Raw genomic sequence first — 11,525 nt, 5'->3', positions numbered from 1 at the left:
CACCTCTGTTGAGTCGAAGTCTGGGTCAGACTGCCTGCTTAGGGCTGTCCTGTTGTCTGCCCATATCTTCGCAGAATCCTGAGACCCAAGATGAAACCAGTTCTCACCTCAGCCCCAGGAAAGGCTTCAAGTGACACATGGCCCCTCCCTCTCTTCAGCTCCTGCCAACGGAGAGACATCAGCCTTGGCAAGACCTCTGGACACGTCCAGGGCCTGCAGTGGCCAGACTCACCACGGGTGGTATTCTGTTCCTGCCACAGGTGCATACATTATGCAGGAGGGTGGACAGGGCACCAGGTCTGCTCACTGCAAGGCAAGCCAGTAGGAGGGGTGATGTATGCACCCCACTTTGCCAGGGCCCCACTTCTACCCACATCACACCAATTGTTGGAGGCAGGGAGAAACTGACTTCACAATAGCTGAATAGCCATAAGATCTCCCTTTTTCTAAAGTTCAAAGCCGGCGATGTTAGATATTCTCACCTGTAGTTTTACACTGCCCCTGGGAAAGAGAGTAAAAGATGATGTCCTAATCGTCATGGGGTGGGTGGAAGGCCTGAGTCGCAGAGAAGACCAAGAAGATGAAAGACACCTCTGCAGACCTGGGCTTGGATGTGGGAAGGCAACCTGGTGGTTCTGATTTTGATCTGATACTTTCAACCCCCTCCTATGGACATCAGATAATATTGCCTCCCAGAGACAATGAGGGGTTCACCAGCCTCCTTATTATGAAAATGAAAGGCCTAGGCTTAGATAATTACTCTTATCCCTGGGGGTATAAGAAGCTGAGCTGAGTTGAGCATCACTAGAAGCCTCTTCACAGGCTTTATCTTTTTTTTTTTTCAACATCTTTATTGGAGTATAATTGCTCTACAATGTTGTGTTAGTTTTTGCTTTATAACAAAGAGAAACAGCTATACATATACATGTATCCCCATATCTCCTCCCTCTTGTGTCTCCCTCTCACCCTCCCTATCTCACCCCTCTAGTTGGTCACAAAGCACCGAGCTGATCTCCCTGTGCCATGCGGCTGCTTCCCACTAGCTATCTGTTTTACATTTGGTAGTGTATATATGTCCATGCCACTCTCTCACTTCGTCCCAGCTTCCCCTTCCCCCTCCCTGTATCCTCAAGTCCATTCTCTACATCTGCATCTTTATTCCTGTCCTGCCCCTAGTTTCTTCAGAACCTTTTTTTTTTTTTGGATTCCATATACATGTGTTAGCATACGGTATTTGTTTTTCTCTTTCTGACTTACTTCACTCTGTATGACAGATTCTAGGTCCATCTACCTCACTACAAATAACTCAACTTCGTTTCTTTTTACAGCTGAGTAATATTCTGTTGTATATATGTGCCACATCTTCTTTATCCATTCATCTGTCGATGGACACTTAGGTTACTTCCTTGTCCTGGTTATTGTAAATAGTGCTACAGTGAGCATTGCAGTACATGACTCTTTTTGAAATATGGTTTTCTCAGGGTACATGCCCAGGAGTGGGATTGCTGGGTCGTATGGTAGTTCTATTTTTAGTTTTTTAAGGAACCTGCATACTGTTCTCCATAGTGGCTGTATCAATTTACATTCCCACCAATAGGGCAAGAGGGTTCCCTTTTCTCCACACCCTCTCTAGCATTTATTGCTCGTAGATTTTTTTGATGATAGCCATTCTGACAAGCGTGAGGTGATAGCTCATTGTAGTTTTTGTATTGTAGATTTGTATTTCTCTAATGATTAGTGATGTTGAACATCCTTTCATGTGTTTGTTGGCAATCTGTATATCTTCTTTGGAGAAATGTCTATTTAGATCTTCTGCCCATTTTTGGATTGGGTAGTTTGTTCTCTTGATATTGAGCTGCATGAGCTGCTTGTATATTTTGGAGATTAATCCTTTGTCAATTGCTTCATTTGCAAATATTTTCTCCCATTCTGAGGGTTGTCTTTTCGTCTCATGGTTTCCTTTGCTGTGCAAAAGCTTTTAAGTTTCATTAGGTCCCATTTATTTTTGCTTTTATTTCCATTTCTCTAGGAGGTGGGTCAAAAAAGGGCCTTGCTGTGATTTATGTCATAGAGTGTTCTGCCTATGTTTTCCTCTAAGAGTTTTATAGTGTCTGGCCTTACATTTAGGTCTTTAATCCATTTTGAGTTTATTTTTGTGTATGGTGTTTGGGAGTGTTCTAATTTCCTTCTTTTACATGTAGCTGTCCAGTTTTCCCAGCACCACTTATTGAAAAGACTGTCTTTTCTCTATTGTATATTCTTGCCTCCTTATCAAAGATAAGGTGACCATATGTGCATGGCTTTATCTCTGGGCTTTCTATCTTGTTCCATTGATCTATATTTCTGTTTTTGTGCCAGTGCCATACTGTCTTGATTCCTGTAGCTTTGTAGTATACTCTGAAGTCAGGGAGGCTGATTCCTCCAGCTCCGTTTTTCTTTCTCAAGATTGCTTTGGCTATTTGGGGTCTTTTGTGTTTCCATACAAATTGTGAATTTTTTTGTTCTAGCTCTGTGAAAAATGCCATTGGTAGTTTGATAAGGATTGCATTGAATCTGTAGATTGCTTTGGGTAGTATAGTCATTTTCACAATGTTGATTCTTCCAATCCAAGAACACGGTATATCTCTCCATTTGTTTGTATCATCTTTAATTTCTTTCATCAGTGCACAGACTTTATCTTATTTCATCCTAACAGTAGACCTCAGTGGCAGAAGCCATCATTTTCACTTTACAGATAGAAATGAATTAGGACCTCGTTGAGAAGGAATTTTAGAACAAGGCAAGATCTAGGTTTGAATTCTAGTTCTGCCACCATATGTCTGTGTGACCTTGGGCAAGTTGGTTGACCTCCCTAACCCTCAGTCTTCACCTGGAAAGTAGGGATTACATAAGAGACTGGCAGGGCTCATTGTGATGATTAGAGGAAATGTATGTAGAGCTGCTGGCACAGAACGGGGGTCATTAAAAAATAGAACAACATGGGACGTCCCTGGTGGTCCAGTGGCTGACTCCACACTCCCAGTGCAGGGGGTCTGGGTTTGATCCCTGGTCAGGGAACTAGATGCCATATGCCACAACTAAGAGTTTGCGTGCTGCAACTAAAGATCCTGCATGCTGCAGCTAAAGAGCCCACGTACCGCAATGAAGATCCCACGAGCTGCAACTAAGACCCAGTGCAGACAAATAAATAAATATTTTTAAAAAATAAAAAATAGAACAACAAGAACTATTAATGACTGTCACAATGAATATTTACAATGTGCCGCATAGGAACTGTGTTCACATACATCTCATTCAGTCATCCCACAGTCCTATGTAGAGGTACTGCTCTTGTCCCTATTTTATAGATAAGAAGCCTGAGGCTCAGAGGAGTTAATTCACTAGCACAAATTCTTCTGGCTAATGAGTAAGGGAACTAAGATTTAAGTCCAGGCAATGGGACTTTGTGTGTATTCAGCTGAAGCTCAGAGAGTTTCTGACACTTGATCAAGGTCACACAGACAACGTATGGGAGAAAAAGGGTCTGGACGCTTAGTTTTCTCACCCCAACTCACCTGTTGTGCCCCCTCGGCGGCCTTTTCTATTGTAGAGATGAAGGGTGCGACTGAACTTGCCTGGAACCTAACACTAAATAATAAATGATCTGGCACACTGTCCAGGACACACCCCAGAGCACGGGGAGGGGGAATTGGACCCTTCCCTGGGTATCATGTGGGAAACAGGCCACTTCTGGCTGTTTATCGTTTACTTATTCACAGGCTTCGATGATATCACACCTGCACACCTCCACAGGGCCGCGGCGGCACACAGGTAAAGAGGATGCGCAAGATAGCATTTGGACCTAACGGAGGCTGAAGGAGCAGGAAACGGTAAACTCCAGGCCCGGGGTGAATTGTGTGACAGGTCTGTGAGGTCCACTTGGGGGTGAGAGACCCACCTGGGAAGCCAGGCTGGAGCGGGAAAGCGGCGGCCGAAGTCGTGGGAGCTTGGACGGGCACTGGGGCAGCGCCACCCCACGCTGCCCGTCTCCACGCGGGCACTGCCGGCTGCCTTCCAGAGGCGCGTGTAGCCAGGGGCTGCACCCACACGCCAGAACTGGCTGGCATCTCCCTTCCTCCGCGGGATGTTCAGACACTCCTGGAACGCCCAGACAAGGGACCACGGTGTGTGGAATGCATCCCATGTTGGGTTTATTTCAGGTGGTACAGCCATTAAGCAAGAAAGCGCTGCGCCCGCGCGCCCCTGGGCGCGCGCGCGCGCGCACACACACACACACACACACACACACACACACACGAAAGCCATTCTCTTTCCAATTCCCTTTCAACGCTTCTGATTATTCCAGGACAAAGTCTCATTGTGCTGCCAGAAGCCCTTTGACACCTCTCTATCCATGCTTCTCTTGTTTTGCCTTTAACAAAGAGAGAGAGGGCGGCCTCCAGCTCAGAATTCCGAGCACGTGCTAATATCTAGTGAGAATGTAAGAACAAGTTTTTTTTTTCACTTTATTTTTTGTTACCTTTTATTTACAACAAATAATACCGGTTTTCTATTTTCCGTACTGATAAAAAGTCTCCTTTTAACGTACATGGTTAAAAGCAGGTACTCTGGAACTCATATTATTAGGTTCAAATCCCAGCTCTGCTACTTACTACCCGTATGACCTTGGGCAAGTCACACAACCTCTCTGTGCCTCAATTCCCTGAACTAGAAAGAGAAAGTAATAATAGCATCTCCCTCTTGGGTTATTGTGAGGATTACATTAATTAATGTATGTGAAAAGGGTAGATTGGTGCCTGACACCTAGTATATGCTGTAAAAATGTCTCCTATTATTAGCTCAAATAGGGGGGAAAAAAACCCTGAGGTATAGAGAACACTTCTTTGGACCAATTCCGCCATTTTCCATGTGAGGGAACGAAACTTTGGAGAAGATAGTTAAGCAGCTGAGCTAGGATCTGGTAGGTTTCTGGATTCCCAATCCATTTACCAGCCATTTCAATCTTCAGTAATTAATATAACCTCTCAGCCTCAGCTTATTCATTGCAGAATGGGACTAATACTATTTCATTGGATGTTGGGATGCTGTGTGTAAAGGTGGCTCAGAAAATGAGTTGGTATGATGTCTCCAGTGCATTCTCAACAGGGGTAATAGCACCCCCCAAGAGGGCAGAAATTGGTTCTTGGCAGGTGAAAAATATCTTTTAGATATACAAAGCACAGACATATAGTATATAAGTTCATGAGAAATGGTGATTAGGAAACAAAATGTCTAAAAAAAGGCTTGGGGAGCAATAGTTAAAAAGAAGTTAAGAGTTGAGAAATACTGCTCTTAACCAAGATTTTTCCAACTTGGGTTGTTACTCATAAGTGGATTATGAAATTGGCTTAATGGGTCATGATAAGCATTTGGGGAGGAAAAATGATCAAGGGGAACAATGATATAGTACGGTGTGTGCTGCACATAATCAGGATCAGAAAGTATCGTGAGAAAGTTTCAGTTCAGTTTGGCATGTGCATGCCTGTGCTGAGTCATGAAATAAAAGTCTCTCTTGAGGCTCACTGTAAAAAAAATGGTGCAAGCCATTTCTCTAAACCACAATTTTCTTTTTCTCCCCTCATTATTTATCTCTCAGACAAGCCCATGCAGCCTCGAACTATTTTACTCTGAACAGGAAGAACCTGATAAGGAAAGAAAGAAATGTGGAAGAGAGTGTCCAGATTCCAGTAAAACTGGGACCTGACCTTCACCAGCTCATGGCCAAGGACTCTTCCCTTGCTCATTCTCTGTTCCAGGGTAAGCCACAGCTACGGAGGAAAATGACTGGCCCTCAGCACCAGAGGGGCCTCCCCTCTTATTCCTCCCTCTTCCTCCCCTTTCCTCTCCTCTCTGCTCCCAACATGAAAGGCAGCAGTCATGTTGACCCGAGTCTGAGTCCTAGCTCTGCCATTTACTCTGCAATCCCAGGACAAGTCATTTAATTTCTCTGATTCTCAGTCTTCTCAGCTATAAAATGAGGAACTTATTCGTAAGATTGTAGTGGTGCTTAAATGAGAGAAGGTAGGGTAAGTATGTTAGTATTTTAGTGCCTTGTATACTGCAGGTGCTCATGATAATAGCAGCTAACAGGCTCTGAACACTGTGTGAAGTTTATCCATGTTATCTCTATTTCATCCTCTAAATGAGCTTACACAGGAGTAGGGAAGGTAACAGGGCAGACTCCAGTCAGGCTGCCTAGTTTCAAACCTCAGTTCAGTATCTTTTCACATGTTTAAGGGCTGTCTATAGTTCTTTCTTTCTGACTGCATTGTCTGCCTTTTAAAAAGGTGCTTTCCTCATAACCCCACATAATGTCTTCGGCTTACATCATATTGGCCAGACCTCAAACTACCAGGGAGGCTGGGAAATATAGTTTTTTAACTAGGCACATTTCAGTCTCCAACAAAATAAAGAAGGTGATAAGGATGATACCGGTTAGGCAACCAGAGTCCTCGTCTTCAACAGTCTTATCTCGCTCTTGATTTAACCCTGAATTTACTTTTCAAAGGCCTATTCAGAGGGAGGAAAATGGAGGAAACAAGTAAGAACATTTAACAGAGATAAGCTCTGAAAATGTGACTGACGTGTCTAAATTGTAGTCAATAATGTTTTGTTTCTTTTTTTTCTTAACCATTCGGTTTCTTTAGGAAATGAGTTTACGAGTTTTCTATATCTGTTTAATATTAGAGAGACCAATACAGTCAGAAAATAGGGTTGAAAAAAATCCCACCTCATTAACTCCCTGACTGTGTAACCTTGGACAAGGTACCAAACCTCTTTGTGCCTCTGTTTTCTCATCTGTAAAATGGGTACAATAATAATCCCCATTAACAAAGTTGTTTGGAGGAAATGACTTGATATTTTTAAGCACTCGTATTAGTGTCTGTCCCATAGTAAATGCTATATAGTTAGCATTTAACGAGCTGGCATTATTATTATCCCAACTTCACAGATGAAAGAATTGAGGCCCATAGAGACTGGCCAACCATCGCTCAGGGAATGGAAGAGCCTAAGATGGTTTAGCATTTTAAAAATTCCAGGGCATCCCCTAGCGGTCCAGTGGTTAAGACTCCGCACTTCCACACATTAGAAGAGTATGCCTTGAGGATGTGTACCTGTGTAAATGCCCATGATCCATATAAGGGCATTCCCAACCCCTCAGAAGGCTCCCTGGGGTCTCCTCTCCGTCAACACCTCCCCCAAGTTAAATGCTGTTCCGATTTTTCACAGAAGATATTTTGCCTGTTTTGAACGTCGTCCAAATGGAGCCATACAGTATGTTTCTTTTATTATCCGTGGAGTCTGAATTTGAAGTCCAGATGGTCCCACCCTAGGAACTGCCATCTTAACTATTATCCCGTACTGACTTTTAAAGCAATGACTGCTTAGGCTGCTCTCATTTTCCCCACCTCCTCATCCGGTCCCCTTTTTCAGCTCCACCCCTGAATCCTAGGGGTGCTTCAAGCCATCAACGAAAGCTAATTAGTCAATTCTGTGTTAGAAGGTACCCCTCCCCCCACCGCCCCCCGATGCCCGCCCTGCCCCACCCCCCCAGCAGGCACTCTCCAGGAAGCATATGATAGAGCACATGTTGTCAAGAAGTGCGCCAATGGGAAGATGGCATATTCCAAACCGTCCACCATTCCACCAATAGGAAGGTGATGTTCCTGCCCCCTCCAACTGCCTCTGTAGAGCTGCCTCCGCCTCATGCCCTTGCAGTTTGACGCTTTCCTTGTAACCTGAGAAGGTCCCCTCAGAGCTGCTTAAGGGGTGCAGGATGGCAGGCCCTGACTCCTGTACATCTCTCCTGGGCTTTCCTCACACCTCCCCTCCCTGGAGTGGATGGGAGGGGAGGCTTTTCCAGACAAAAATAACATATATGTAAATATATATGTTTTCAGAGGTTTTCTTTTTCTTTTTAAAGAAATATTATTTTTAAAATTTCAGCTATCTTTACAATTTGAACACCCCTCCTTCCTTTTTTTCTGAGTTCTGGGCGCTGATGAGAACCACCAGCCTCCCTCTCTAGCCTCCACCTTGCCCCTCCGAGATGAGGACCTAGGAGAGGGGAGAGGTGACACAAAGAGCTTGGGGTGGGGGGACAGAGGATGGGATGGGGTGAGTTAAGAAAGAGCAGGCACATACTTAAGAACTGAAAGAGAAGGAATTTTAAGGTGTGAGATGGACTGGGAAGTGTAGGCCAGCTTCAGGAATTACAGGGAAAATGAATAAAAGTGTAGGAAATGGATTGATAACCAAAAATTAGGATGTCCGATTGCTCTCGATGAGGCATATTTAAAGTGCATTAAGGATCTCGAAGAGATTGGGGAAGAGCTACGCCTGATGGCTTTTGATAGTTATGAAAGATGGATCCCATAGGCCTTGAGTTTTTGGGGTGAAGGGAGGGTCTGAGGGACACTGTGCTGAGGTGTTCTCACAGCCATCTTTTCTCACCTTCTCTACCCCAGACAGGCATGACGCTGCTCTTTGTACTGGGCTGCGTCTTCTTCCCGCTGATCTTTGCTCTCCTCTGCTGGGGTCTGCAGAACCACTCCAACCTGCGGATGGAGAGACCAGAGGCCGTTCTGGTGGCATCCAAGTAAGAGGACAGGGTGAGGGCATCCTTCCTGGGGCCAGGGCTGGTGGAGCTGATCTCCTACTTTCAGGAAGAGTTAGTGATAAGAGCAGCAGCAGACTATGTGTGTATGTGAGCGTGGGTGGGTGGGAGATATAGAATCAAAATACACTGGCTATGGGATCTCTTGCAAGTCACTTAACCTCTCTGAACTTCAGAGTCCCCATGTAAACCCCATGGGTTTAATAAGAATACTCACCTTCCATTCTTCGTGGAGATGTTGTGTGAGGGTCAGGTGAATTCACGTCTGTAGAATAGGGGTAGGGAATTCCTTGGCAGTCCAGTGGTTAGGACTCCATGCTCTCACTGCCAGGGGCCCGGGTTCAGTCCCTGGTCGGAGAACCAAGATCCCACAAGCCGTGTGGCCAAAATAAAATAAAATAAAATAGGGGTTGCAAACTCCCGCAAGTGACACAAGAGACGTAGGCTCTGTGGGGACTGTGTGAGCTGGAAGACTACTTTCATCCCATCCAGTGGGGGCAGCAGCTGCTCGGCTCCAGCCAGACATCATGGAGTTAAGAGTGCGGGACCAATGTTGTCTGACCTTCTGATTTTTTTCTTAAAAGAAGTTGAGCTTTTATGTGAAATCTAATTTTTAAACACTGACAAATAACTTAGAATTTAAGGAAATACTATACTGGCAACACCATACTGGCCAAACAAAACATGTTTATGGACTGGCCTGGGCCCTTGTGCTGCAAATCTATGGCCTATTTGACAACGATTAGTAATATACCTGTGAGTTATCACCAAACCTTAGGGAGGAGAGGGAGCCGGCAGAAGGCGGAACTTACTTGGGTGTCTGGAAGACAAAAAACCCATCTCTATCTGCTTTAATGCCCACTATCCAAAATGAAGCCACAGCTCCTTCACCAGGTCTGTGGCCCTCCCCACAACTCAGCACCACCATGCGGCCTCGCTCATCTTTGGCTCTGGAGCTATGCAAACATGGGTTTGAAAGCCAGCTTTGCCAATTCTCATAGCTAGGTTATCTTGGGCAGGTTTTTTTGTCTTTTTTAATCTCTAAGCCTCAGGTTCCTGTCTATAAAACAAAGATACTACCGTCTGGGAAGATTAAATAAGAATGAAATAAACCACCGCACCCCGTCCCCAGCACATAGTAAACACTCAGGAAGTAGGGTCCCTTTTCCCCTTAAGTGAAGCACTGAGGTCAGGAAGCTAGGTCCACTATTGTCTCTAAAATTGTCCCCCACTCTTGCTGCCTAAGGCCAGAGACCTCTCAGGGTCTGTTCCCATAGTACGACACTAGAGGGCAGCACAGAACTGCAAATCCCAGTCCTTTGGGGAGGTGATGGCATGAGCTTTGGACAGGCGAAGGCAAATCGTAGGGTTACTATTGAGGCGTATCTTAGGACAGGCTTGGAAACCAAAGTATGATTTGGGTAGCAGGGCCCCACGTCATGGAGAAGTCTACAGGGCATTTGGTTCCAGGACGAGAAGAGGCCAGATTCCAGGGAGGCAGCATGAGAGGGTGAGAGGACGCTCAGAGGCCAGTGTGGTTCTGGCGGGGCCTCTGACCTGCAGTGGGACTCTGGTCAAGTCACCGGGCCTCGGTTTCCTTGCAGTGGGATGAGGGGCTTGAATCAGACAATCCCCAGGGTCCTTTCCCACATGGAAACTGGGCTGTTGCGGAGGAAGGGGAGCCAGGAGCATAATAAGCCTTAGGAGAGAGAGAGAGTGACCAGGGCTTAGGGGAGGCCAGGCAGCCTGAAGGACACGGGCAGGGGCATCATCGGGCCTGAAGTGGGTTTTCAGAGAGGCGGCACTTCCCCACCCTCTTCAAACCCTGCCGCCTAGTGTGAGTGGTCTCTTGCGTTTTCTGAATTATGTGACCTTGAGGAGGGTCACTGAAGGCCTCAGGACCATTTCTTGACCTGCAAAAAGGGGACACGTGTCGTTACCTCAGTGCTGTTACAATAGTTAGAGGAGATCATAGGACGATCTTGCGGCGGAGTTGGGACCAGAGGGACCTCATGTATATATACCTCGGGGTTTCCCTCCCTCCCATTGGGGTGAAGGGCGTGGGGGGTCTCTGAGCCCAAAGGATACTGTGTTGAGGTGTTTTTATTCCCATCTGTTCCTTAAACTCATCCTTCAGAGACAGCAAGATGCACCAACTTCTCCCGCTCCCCCCTCCAGGGAATCCTCTTTCTCTCTGCCGGGGTGGGTGCCCCTAAGCTGGGACCCCAAGGCCACTGAGGGACACGTGTTGAGAGGCCTTGGCAGAGGAGGAAATGGCAGACATTTGCAAAGTACTGGTGGGAAACGGGGTCAGGCCCATCTGGGGGCCCAGGGCCTCCTCCCAGCTGGCCAAGGAGCCCCAGGTCACCTCCCTCCCCAAGAGGCGAGACGACCCTCCCCTGGCCCTCCCAGGTCGACCCTCCCAGGCAGCCCCCTGTGCCTGCCGCAGCGGCTGTCTCTTTAAGGGCCTCCCCCTCCCTCTTTCTCCGCTCCCCCCCACCTCTGTCGCAGCCGCTGCTGTGGTTCAGAGCTGCATGGGGAGATGCTGCTGCAGGTCCGGTTTCTTGGTGTCTGGTCGGTGCCATCATTTCCCTCCCCCTCCCCCGCCCTCCCCAAGCCGGTGACTTCCCGTCCCCCTCCCCCTCCCCACCGAGGGGGCAGGGGGCTGGGCACGAACTCTCCATAATGCCCCGTACAGCCTCCCGGCCGGGCCGCGGGCACTGTGGCGGCAGCGAGAGGCGGGAGAGCCGTGCTGACCGCTGACCACTTGCCCGGCTGCTCCTCTGTCTCCCCTCCCTCCCTTTCAGAGCTGGCACCACAGACCCACCCCCCCCCTCCCCCCCCGCCTCCTCGGGCCCTCCCAGCCTCT

Source organism: Lipotes vexillifer, unplaced genomic scaffold (genome assembly GCF_000442215.2).
Source record: "Lipotes vexillifer unplaced genomic scaffold, Lipotes_vexillifer_v1.1 scaffold426, whole genome shotgun sequence".
Classification (NCBI taxonomy): domain Eukaryota; kingdom Metazoa; phylum Chordata; class Mammalia; order Artiodactyla; family Lipotidae; genus Lipotes; species Lipotes vexillifer.
Note: the sequence above shows the minus strand (reverse complement) of the source record.